Raw genomic sequence first — 9,992 nt, 5'->3', positions numbered from 1 at the left:
TCCCAGATGTCAGCCCTGGCCACCCTCTGCTGTCGCTTTGCTGGCCCGTGTGTTGTTACCCAGCCCCCAAGCTCACAGTGGGCCCATGAACGCTTTGCCCTGGACTGGCTTTGCCTTTCCTCGAAGAGAAGCTGGTGTTGCTGGCCTGTCACTGGCAGAGCCTTGATGGGTGGTGTCAGCAGCCCCCCTCCCCCCTGGGGCTGGGGAATGGCCAGACTCAGGGGGCAGGGGGAGCTGTGGACAGGTGAGTCGTTTCAGCTTTCCCTGGGCTGCTCCAGCCTTTCCCTTTATCATCGTTGGGAGGGCAGCCAGAGGAGGACTTCAGGGGTAGTGTGCACTCCTACCCTGTGGCTGAGGGGAGCTCCCCATCCGGGGATCCCCATTTCCCCCTGCTTCCCTCCTGGGCCTTGGCTCTGGGCTGAGACTCCTGGCTTCTACCTCGCTGCTCTGGTCGCCTCCCTCTGCTAGGGGTCATGTGGCTTCCGCTTCTGACCTTCAGCTGTTTCCGCCCAATGTTTTGCCCCATCTTGCTGCCCCTGTGGAGGGCCTGGTGTGCAGCCCATGGCCACCATGTGAGGACCCCTGGCAGTGCTGCCTCGGCCCCTTCCTGGGCCTGGGTGGCTGCTCTTGTCCCTGTTGCCCTTTTCCATCCTGTGTGGGCCGAAGTGGGGGCCAGGGGCCCATGGCCGCTCCTGCTGTGGCTCACGTGTGGACCCATGGCCATGTACTCGGTGATAGCAGGTGGGGTGGATTCGCTGGGCATCCTGTGCGCAGAGTCTGTGTGGGAGCATGTGGATTATCTCACTACAGTGCTCCCAGAAAAGGTGGCCCCACACACCTTGGGAACATGATGATTCCTCAAGCTGACCTGATCTTGACCCTTCTCAGGGATGCTGGTTTCTTTGCAGCCTCTGACGCAATCCACCTACGTCCATCGAGTCCCTGACTGGGGTGGACTGGGTTCTGCTGCACTTACCTCGAGGTCTCAGGAGCTCACAAGGTCTTTTTTGGTGACTGAAGGGGACACAGCTGAGGATAAAAGGCACAGCCAGCGGTTAAGTGTCAGGCATTGCTCCTGTTTACCCAAACCATGGGCAGACCTGGACCAAGTCCTAGGGAAGGGGTGTCTTGTCCTGTCGCTGGTCACTTGCACTGTGCTGCTCAGGGCGGGGACTGGTCGGGCTAGCAGCATGAACCTGTGTGGGCGACGGGGCGTGCCATGCCTTGTCCGTGGAATTCACATCAGTCTCTTCTCCTCTGCTGATCTGGAGAAAGTCAAACACCAGTAAGTACATGAATACATCAGTCTCCCTGGCAGGGCTGTCATTGCAGGTCCCCGGGGAGGTGCATGGTCATGGGGCCTGAGTGATGCAGCAACATCCATCCATTTCTGGTGCTACTTGTGCTGTTCTTTTTGTTTGTTTGTTTGTTTTGTTTTGTTTTCCTTTTATTGTAAGGATAGCTCTGTCTCTTGTGCTTGATTCATGTGGAGGTTTCTCAGAATGCAGCCCATGAGAGAGGAGTGACTGCAACCACTTGTGTCCCTTGGGGCTGCTGCCTCGGCTCAACATCCCCTTTTACTCAGCCACTTTTCTCCCTTTACTGTCCCCTGTGATCTCCCACCAACACTAGCCCCTTTGTCCTTGTGTCCTTGTCCTATAGCTAGCTGACCCCTCTGAACAGGATCACTGTCCCCTCCTCCAAAATGCACCAACACCTTCACCGGGGGCAGACCCATCCTCTCAGGGGAACAGATGAAAGACCCACTTATATTTTAATAGCCTTGTTGTGGCCACTTTATGGGGAACAGACGTGGGGGAGTGAAGTGAAAGGGCGGTTATCTGGGAGGCTTTGCAATAGTCCAGGAAGGAGATGAGGGCAGCTCACATTCAGAGCTGGTTGCGGTGCTCATGGAGGTGCTGTTGGTTGGGTTGAAAATCTATTTTGGAAAGAGCTCAAACTGAAATTGCTGGTGGACTGGATGGGGGTGAGTGTCCAAAGTCAAGGATGACTCCAGTATTCTGGCCTCAGTAAATGGATGAATGGTGGTGGTGTCTTCTGGGACATGACAATTGGAGTAGACACAAATCAGAGATGATGTGGGATCCGGAACTCAACATTGGACAACTGAAGCTTGAGCTGCCCATTAGACAGCCAAGGGAAGCTTCACTCAGCCTTGGCAGCCTGAGATGCAGGGACGGGTACAGAGTGGAAATACAAATTTGGGGCTCTTCAGTGTATAAATGGCATTTGAATGCATGAAGGATTAAGACCATTTAAGTGAGTGTAGATAGAGAAGAGGTCTGAGGATGATCCCAGGGGCACCTCTGATCTTCAGAGGTCAGGAGATGGGAAGACCCAGCAATAGGAGTCTGATAAGGGGCAGCCATCAAAGTAGGAGAGAGTCAAGAAAGGGTGGTGGCCTGGAAGCCAAGCCAAGCCAAGCCAAGCCAAGCCAAGCCAAGCCAAGCCATTTCAACTCGGAAATGCTGTGGATAGCAATGCAAGTTGCCCACCACATTTGGCCATTTGGAGGTGCTGGAGTTTATGTAAGAGCAGGGCTAGGAGAAGCCCTGGCTGGCTTGGGCTGGGAGGATGGAACTGAGAGTGTGGGGTGGTGGGTTGCGTAGCACTCTGGAGGGGTTTGGAGCTGAGGAGCAGGTGGCAAGTTGTAGAGGAAAGGGGATTAGAGGAGATTTTAAATACTTTAAAAATCATCTTTTCAACACAATATAATTGTACTTATTTTATTTTAAACACCTCTGTTGAGGTATTCTTTGCATACCATAATATTCAACCCTTTTAAATGTGCAACTCAATGACATTTAGTAAATTTGTCCTTTTTTCAACCATTGTTGAATCAAAAAATTGAAAAATTGAAAAAAATAAAATCTAAGCTCATCTTAGAATATTTCTGATCCTCAAATAAAACCCTTGTACCCATTTGCAGTTAATCCAGTTCCTTCTTTCAGCCTCAGGCAAAACACTACTATGCTTTTTGTCTCTATAGATTTGCCTTTTCTGGGAATTTCCTAGAAATGAAATCACACAATATTGTCTTTCACATTGAACTTCTTTCACTTAGCATAGCACTCATTCATGTTGTAGCATGTATCATTATTTGTTTCTTTTTATTGCCAAATGGTATTCTATTGGAAGGATATACCGCATTTTGTTTTTCCATTCACCATTTGCTGTGCATTTGGATCATGGAAGATGGTTACCAAAGACAGGGGGTTGTATCGATGTGCTCAGGCTGCTGTAACAAGATACCACAGCCAGGGTGGTTAAACAACAGAAATTTATTTTCTCACAGTTCTGGAGGCTGGAAGTCTAAGATCAAGGTGCTGGCGAGGTTGATATATGGTGAGACCTTTCTTCCTGACTTGTAGATGCCGCTTTCTCATTATGTCCTCATGTGACCTTTTCTCTGTGCAGAGAGAGAGAGAGAGAGAGAGAGAGAGATCTGGTGTCTCTTTCCCCTCTTATAATATAGCTGTCCTATCAGATTATGGCTCTACCCTTAGGACCTCATTTAATCCTAATTACCTCCCTAAAGACCCTATTTCCAAATGCAGTCATATTGCAGGGGTTAGGGCTTCAGCATGTGAATTTGGGGGTGGGGAGCATGATTCAGTCCATAATAGGGAAGTTACATAATATTTCTGTGCTGAATGAGAATGATCTAAGACAGGGTTTCTCAACGTTGGCACTCTTAATCCCCCTATATCTGAGTAGCACTCCCCACTGGTCATGACAACCAAACATGTTCCCGGGCATCTTCAAATGTTTCTTGGGGGGTGAACAATCACTTTTGGCTGAGAAACACTGATAGAGGAGTAAGAAAATTGATCATTCAGGAGAGAGAAGAGATAACTCAAGAGCAAAGTACTTGAGTAGGCAAGAGGAAATGGGATTCAGCAGTGAGTGGCCCTGGATGGCAGCAGAAAGAATTCATCCACTGGGGCAGGAGGGAGGACACAGAGGCAAGTTGGGTGGTAGATTTGCTGATGGAAAGAAGTGCTAGTTTTCTCCTTACACTTGTCTTTCTCAGTGAAATCAACCATCTGTGTGGGGGCAGGATTGTGTAGGACATACATGGGTTCTGGAGAACCAACCATGTTCTATTGAGAACATTCCAAGAGAAAAATTTATTCTCTTAGGAGCTAACGCTTCCTGCATTCTTCTTTCTTTGAATGCACAGCACATTGTTTTACCCACCTACCATAGTTCAGCACATGTTAGAGTTCTTGATGTATGCTCACTACGTGATTGTAAATTACTCAAAGATGGAAAGTGTCTCGTGTATATTTGTATGTCCTACAACAAGCAGCTCAGTCCACGGTACTCAATAAATGTTGAATTAAATGAATTTTCATCAGAACTATATAATCTTTACTTTCTAATGAATTTGCCTCATAAAAATAATAACATTCCAAGAACTGACTGGTAGAACTAGAATGTGGACAAAAACATAGATGCACTATTAGCTATGATTCAGTAAACATTTCCAATTTCTTCCAAAATAGATTATATCAATAAAACTGTACTATAAACCAGTACCTTTCAAACTTCAATCTCTGTATGAATCAGCTGATAGCATTGTTAAAATGAAGATTCTGACTCAGTAGCTCTGGGGTGGGGCCTGAGATTCTGCATTTTTCACAAGTTTCCAAGTAAAGAGGATACTTTTTATCCATGGACAACAATATGACTAGCAAAGTTCTAGGTCACAAAAGATTGTGTCACATAAGGAATTGAAGAGCTTAGACAAAGAGCTAACAAGGTCATTGCTGAAGGTGGGAGTGCATTCTCAGGGAGGCAGTGGTAAAAGAGAAAGCATACCTCACAAGTACCATGTGACTTCTTCAAGTGGGGATAGGGGACTTTAAGAATCAGCATCATGTTATGGGTTCAGAATCCAAAGTGGCCTTGTAGGTTGGAGACGTGGAAAGAAACCAATAAAAGCAAAGCTCAGAAGTGACAAAGGACATTGTGTTTGTAGAGGAAAAAACCCAACCTGTTGAATCTATGGTGAACAATGATAGGGTAGATGCATGTAGAGCTGAAAAATATCTAAAAATCATGTGGCTCTTGGGTTGGTCATGAACTGGCAAGAGAAGTGCTCTGGTTTTGAAACCAAATAGAAGAGTAGACCACAGAATCAGAAACCACAGAGCAGGCCCCATTACATTTAGCACTGTTCAGAACCTGGTAGAATACTGCATCTAGAGTTGAGTTGTATGAATCGAGAAAGATGGAGAGAACACAGAGAAGTTCAGGTGAGAGCTTCAAGAATGATTAAAGGATTGAGAAATAGGATTAGTGGTTAGAGGATAAGGCTGCATGGTGATTTAATAATAGTGTTTTTTTTTTTTTCCAAAAAAGGGATGTGTTTTGCAGGGACTGGTGAGTAGTACTTCCCTATTTCTCTTGATTGACTAGGACAAAATGCCTTTGATCTGCTCCAAGGGTGATTTTGGATATGAAAATAGTCCCTCATAAAGCAGGAGGATTGTCAAGCATTGGAATTTGCTATCAAGGGAAGTTCTTGAATATTTTCCTCTTAGAAGATTTTTCCTGTTGGTTTGGAATTTTTAGTGGAGCCCAACTTGAAGACAGAGAGATGGCAAAGCTGAAATTGTGAATGCTATCCACCATTGGCGCTCTGGGCCCCTGAGGACCAAAATGGCTCATAAAGTTAAAAAATGGTTACATTCCTTCTCAGGAGGTCCTGGGGATTCCTGAAGGTCCCAAGGATAAGGGATTACTCACTGGTGTCATTGCTGAGAGCTGCTAAGCTTGTTGAGCACAGTCAATGGGACAAGGACTATGGGGTATGTGTGATAGTGTTCAGGTAGGGTTCCAGGTGCTTCAGACTTGTGATCTATGGTCTGGTGTCTGAGAGTCAGCCAACAACATCATGCCAGTGAAGTGGAGTCCTCCCTGGTAGACAGCTTGCCTGAAACACGGAGACCAAATCATTGTTCCATGGCAGGATTTACATACAGTATATTGATATGGGTACACAGAAAGTAATGCACATGTATGAAATGGTCAGATGGGTGAAAAACAGGGTGTGGTGTGAGATGGAGAGCTCATTCTAAAGGAGATAACTTATCAGACCCAAATGGTTGCTGCTGTTCAGGAGTGATGGCCCCCACATCATCAGATCTCCTGAGCCTTTGAGAGAAGTCACATGCCTTGGATATTTAATACAGATACCTTAATTTAAAAACGTATCTTCAAATAATATGGGGTGCCTGGGTGGCTCAGTTGGTTGAACATGAAGCCCTTGATTTCTGCTCAGGTCTTGGGATTGAGCCCTGCGTCTTGCTCCAAGCCTAGTCAGGAGTTTGCTTGAGGATTCTCTCTCCTTCTTCCTCTGCCCCTCCCCCTCTAAAATAAATGAATAAATCTTTTAAAAAACACATTGGTAAATAATAATATTCTGGAAATCCCCACATGGACTAATATCGGGCAGACCAAGCAAATGCAGCTGTATCTGGATTTGATCTATAGGCTCTGGGTCGGATGCCTCCAGAGTAAACTGAGAACTGATCTGTGACTCATAAGAGACAACCAAGGGTAGCTCAAACCCAGAGGGACAGTGCCAGCCACAGTATCGTGGTTTTGTGCATGTGGCTCGCCCAGAGCCAATATTACAGAGGTTCTCTGGTATGATGACTTTTATTAGTTGGATGAGGTACTTAAACCACATGTTTCACTCTGAATTAACTGGATAGGGACAGCTGTGTAGATGTGTCTTAGAGTTCACCCCTAAGATGTCACCCAACTACCCATTCCCACATAAAAGACACAAAACAATGTCCAATGATCAGAGAAATCCAAGCTTCTGTCTGCTAACATCATCTTCCCTTTAGGTTTGGTCATTGTCATGGCAACATGCATCAGGCTGCTTCTTGAAGGCCTGTAGACATGTTTGGGATGAGAAAGCCCCACCTTGTCAAGAGAAGGCTTTCTGAGCAAAAACAGGTAGAAGCTGAGGGCTGCTCATCATCATAAACTGAGTGCCTTATGGAAGAAATGCTGCCAAGTTCTTGCTCATAGGACATGTTGAGGTGGTGGTTGTTGGCTGCCTCTCTGGGTATAGAGTGCATTGGGGAGGAGGTGTAAAAGGGGGAGGAAGCTAAGCTTGCTTGCTCAGGGCTCTTGCATACAATGGTGATGCACTGGTTTTTGTTTGTTGTTGTTTTATTTTATGAATGGCCTTTAAATACTGAGATTTTACCGAGGATCGCTTCTTGAGGTCTCTGGTGGATTGATAGTTTGCTGGATGCTGGGAGTCTGACGTCACAGGAACTCCATGATTCCTGCTTCCAAATTATTTGCCTTGGGAGGAACTGGACAAGTGAGACAACAATTTCTATTCTGCTCGGTTCTTTAACACAGTTGGAGTTCATGGCAATGGAACATTTGAAGTGTTTTATTTTCGCTTGTTTTCTTTTCCACGTATTTTATGAGGTCAAAACGAGGCAAAGAACCTGGTAGGATGTCTCTGAGTCTTCTTTTTTCTATTAGAAAAGAAATTCATTTTATTTCTGAGTTCAGTAGAAATAATTGTAAATTCGGATCTGAACGGAATGCTCTCACAAATGACAGGTTCAAGAATAATTCTATCATGGTTACATAGTTTTCTTTGGCCTGAAAAATATCTAATTAGTTAAATGCTAGCCTGTTGCTAAAATGGACATACCAGTGGATGATTTTTTCGGGAGAAACTGTTCCGCACAATTACATAATTATAGAATTATTTCTTTATTCACGAAATATCTGAGTGTCTAGACATTGACCTGTATATTCTAAGGACATAAAGTCTTTGTTCTCAAAAGTATATAGTACTAATAACTGTTATTATTATTATTATTATTGAAGGTTTATCTTATGCCAGATCCTATACACACAATTTTGTTTAATTGTCCCAACAACCCTTTTTGAAATAATCAAGGTTATTATTTCCATTTTATGTATGAAATCTGAGACTACAAGAAGATGCCTAAGGCCACATAACTAGCCAAGTGGCTGGACATGGATACTTTGCCATCAAGGCTTATAATTTAACCATTGCTCTATTCTGTTCCCTTTAGGTATAAGATGAGAGATGAAATATGCACACAAGTAGAAACAAAGCATGTCTGTCTGACGGCTCCAATCAGATGTAACCTCTTGTTCTCAGAGTCAGATTTTTCAGCTATCTTTGAAACTGGCAGTGTTTATCCTCTGATGGGGATCTTGACTTCTGAAAACAACCCAACGTCCTTGGCACCAAGCCTAGTGAATATGATGTTTAATACCACTTCTAGTTTAAAATGTGGTGAGACTGAAGTATTATCACTGGCTTGAAAATGTTGCCAAATGAGGTGTTTAGAAATATTTTATTTGATGATAGAAGGAAGTCTCAACTCTCTGGAGGCAGCTATTGTGAAGGGAATTTGAAGAGGTATGCATGGTCCATGCCAGTGAGGGTTTTCCCCTTTTTGCTCCAGCTTCTTCACATTCCTGGCCCTAAAGGACTGAATGACCTCTCCACGTGCTGGGCACAGCATTGTGGTTCCATAAGCAGTGTATTGATGGATGGATTGCGTGTTGGCATGACATCATGTGAGTCAGAGAGTACTGACTCACTTCTTTTTTTTATTCTTTGGAGCAAGGTCTGGCCTCTGGCCCAGGGTTCAAAACTTCCAGATGAGCCTGTGGTTCTCATAAGTATCTTCTGCAGCTCCTTCTTACTCGCATTGCCTGGTAGTCAGGGCTCTTTCTGGACTTCTGAAGCTGCTCTAGGGTCATGGCAAAAGGACAGTGCTAACTGTAGTATTCCTTCCCTCTGCATCCCACCAGAGAGAAACAAATACTTCAAGTGGCAAGCCAGATGTGAAGTCTTTTGCTTCAAAAACTTCCCTACACGTATGCCTTACTTGGTATGTCAAAGTATCTACCTTCTGTCCTGGCTTTTTGTCAAAAGTTCTTAATCTGTGATTCACATGGCTTATGGAAAGTTTCTTAAACTTCCAAAATTATACCTCTAGGACTTCATCTGTAAGATGGTCGTGGTGATGGAGGTGGGGTCATAATGATATCTATCTCCTCTAGTTGTTTATATGAAATGTACATATTTGGCTGCTTGACTTGGCTGGAATCCACCTTCTAATTTGGGCAAGCAACTTTTTCTGAATCTGTTTCCTTATCTATATAATTGAAACAATACTTTATATATTATTGTTTTGTTGTAAAGATCAAAGGAAAGAACATATGGACCGAATTAATTCAGATTCTGAAATACAGAAAATGCTCAATATTAATTGTGTTCTCTTACATATCCATTGATAGCTTCAGAAGGAAACAATCCATGAATCTTCTGAAATTATATACAAATATTTAAGTGTGTATTACATGTACATTTTCTGGGACAGGTTTCCATAACACTCATCTGATTCTCAAAGAGTTCAAACCTTTTCCCTCTAGACTACTGAAGTTGAGAACCATTGCTCTAAATGCTTAAAAATGAAAAGCTCCCAAATAGCCTAGTCACAACCTCCAGAATGGGGTTGAAAATCGACCCTGTCCATGTTCCCTCTCTTGTGATTGAACTGAAAACCTTGATATTCATTCCATTCTCAGCCTATGTCCAGCTCCCAAGTCCATGAATTTTCTTTGTGGCCATTTATTATTTGGGTGTCTATTGTGTATTGTGACCATCTGCCTTTATGATGAGACTATAAGCTCCTTGAAGGCAGGCACTTGGTCATTCTTGTGTTCCCAACAAAGGGAGGCTAAGCAGAGCTCTAAACCAGGTGGGTACTTTGAAAACCCATCTAAGATGACTGAAGGTGATGTAACCAGAGGTCTGGGTTCATCAGAGCATGGAGAAACCTCCAGGAGCCATCACTCTATAGCCCGAGTTGAGAAAAGGATTGAGAGAAGACTTGAAACATTCAGATCCAGATTCCAGTTTTAGGCTGAACTAATTTCCA

The sequence above is a fragment of the Mustela nigripes genome, chromosome 5 (genome assembly GCF_022355385.1).
Source record: "Mustela nigripes isolate SB6536 chromosome 5, MUSNIG.SB6536, whole genome shotgun sequence".
Taxonomy (NCBI): domain Eukaryota; kingdom Metazoa; phylum Chordata; class Mammalia; order Carnivora; family Mustelidae; genus Mustela; species Mustela nigripes.
This window is presented reverse-complemented; position numbering follows the sequence as displayed.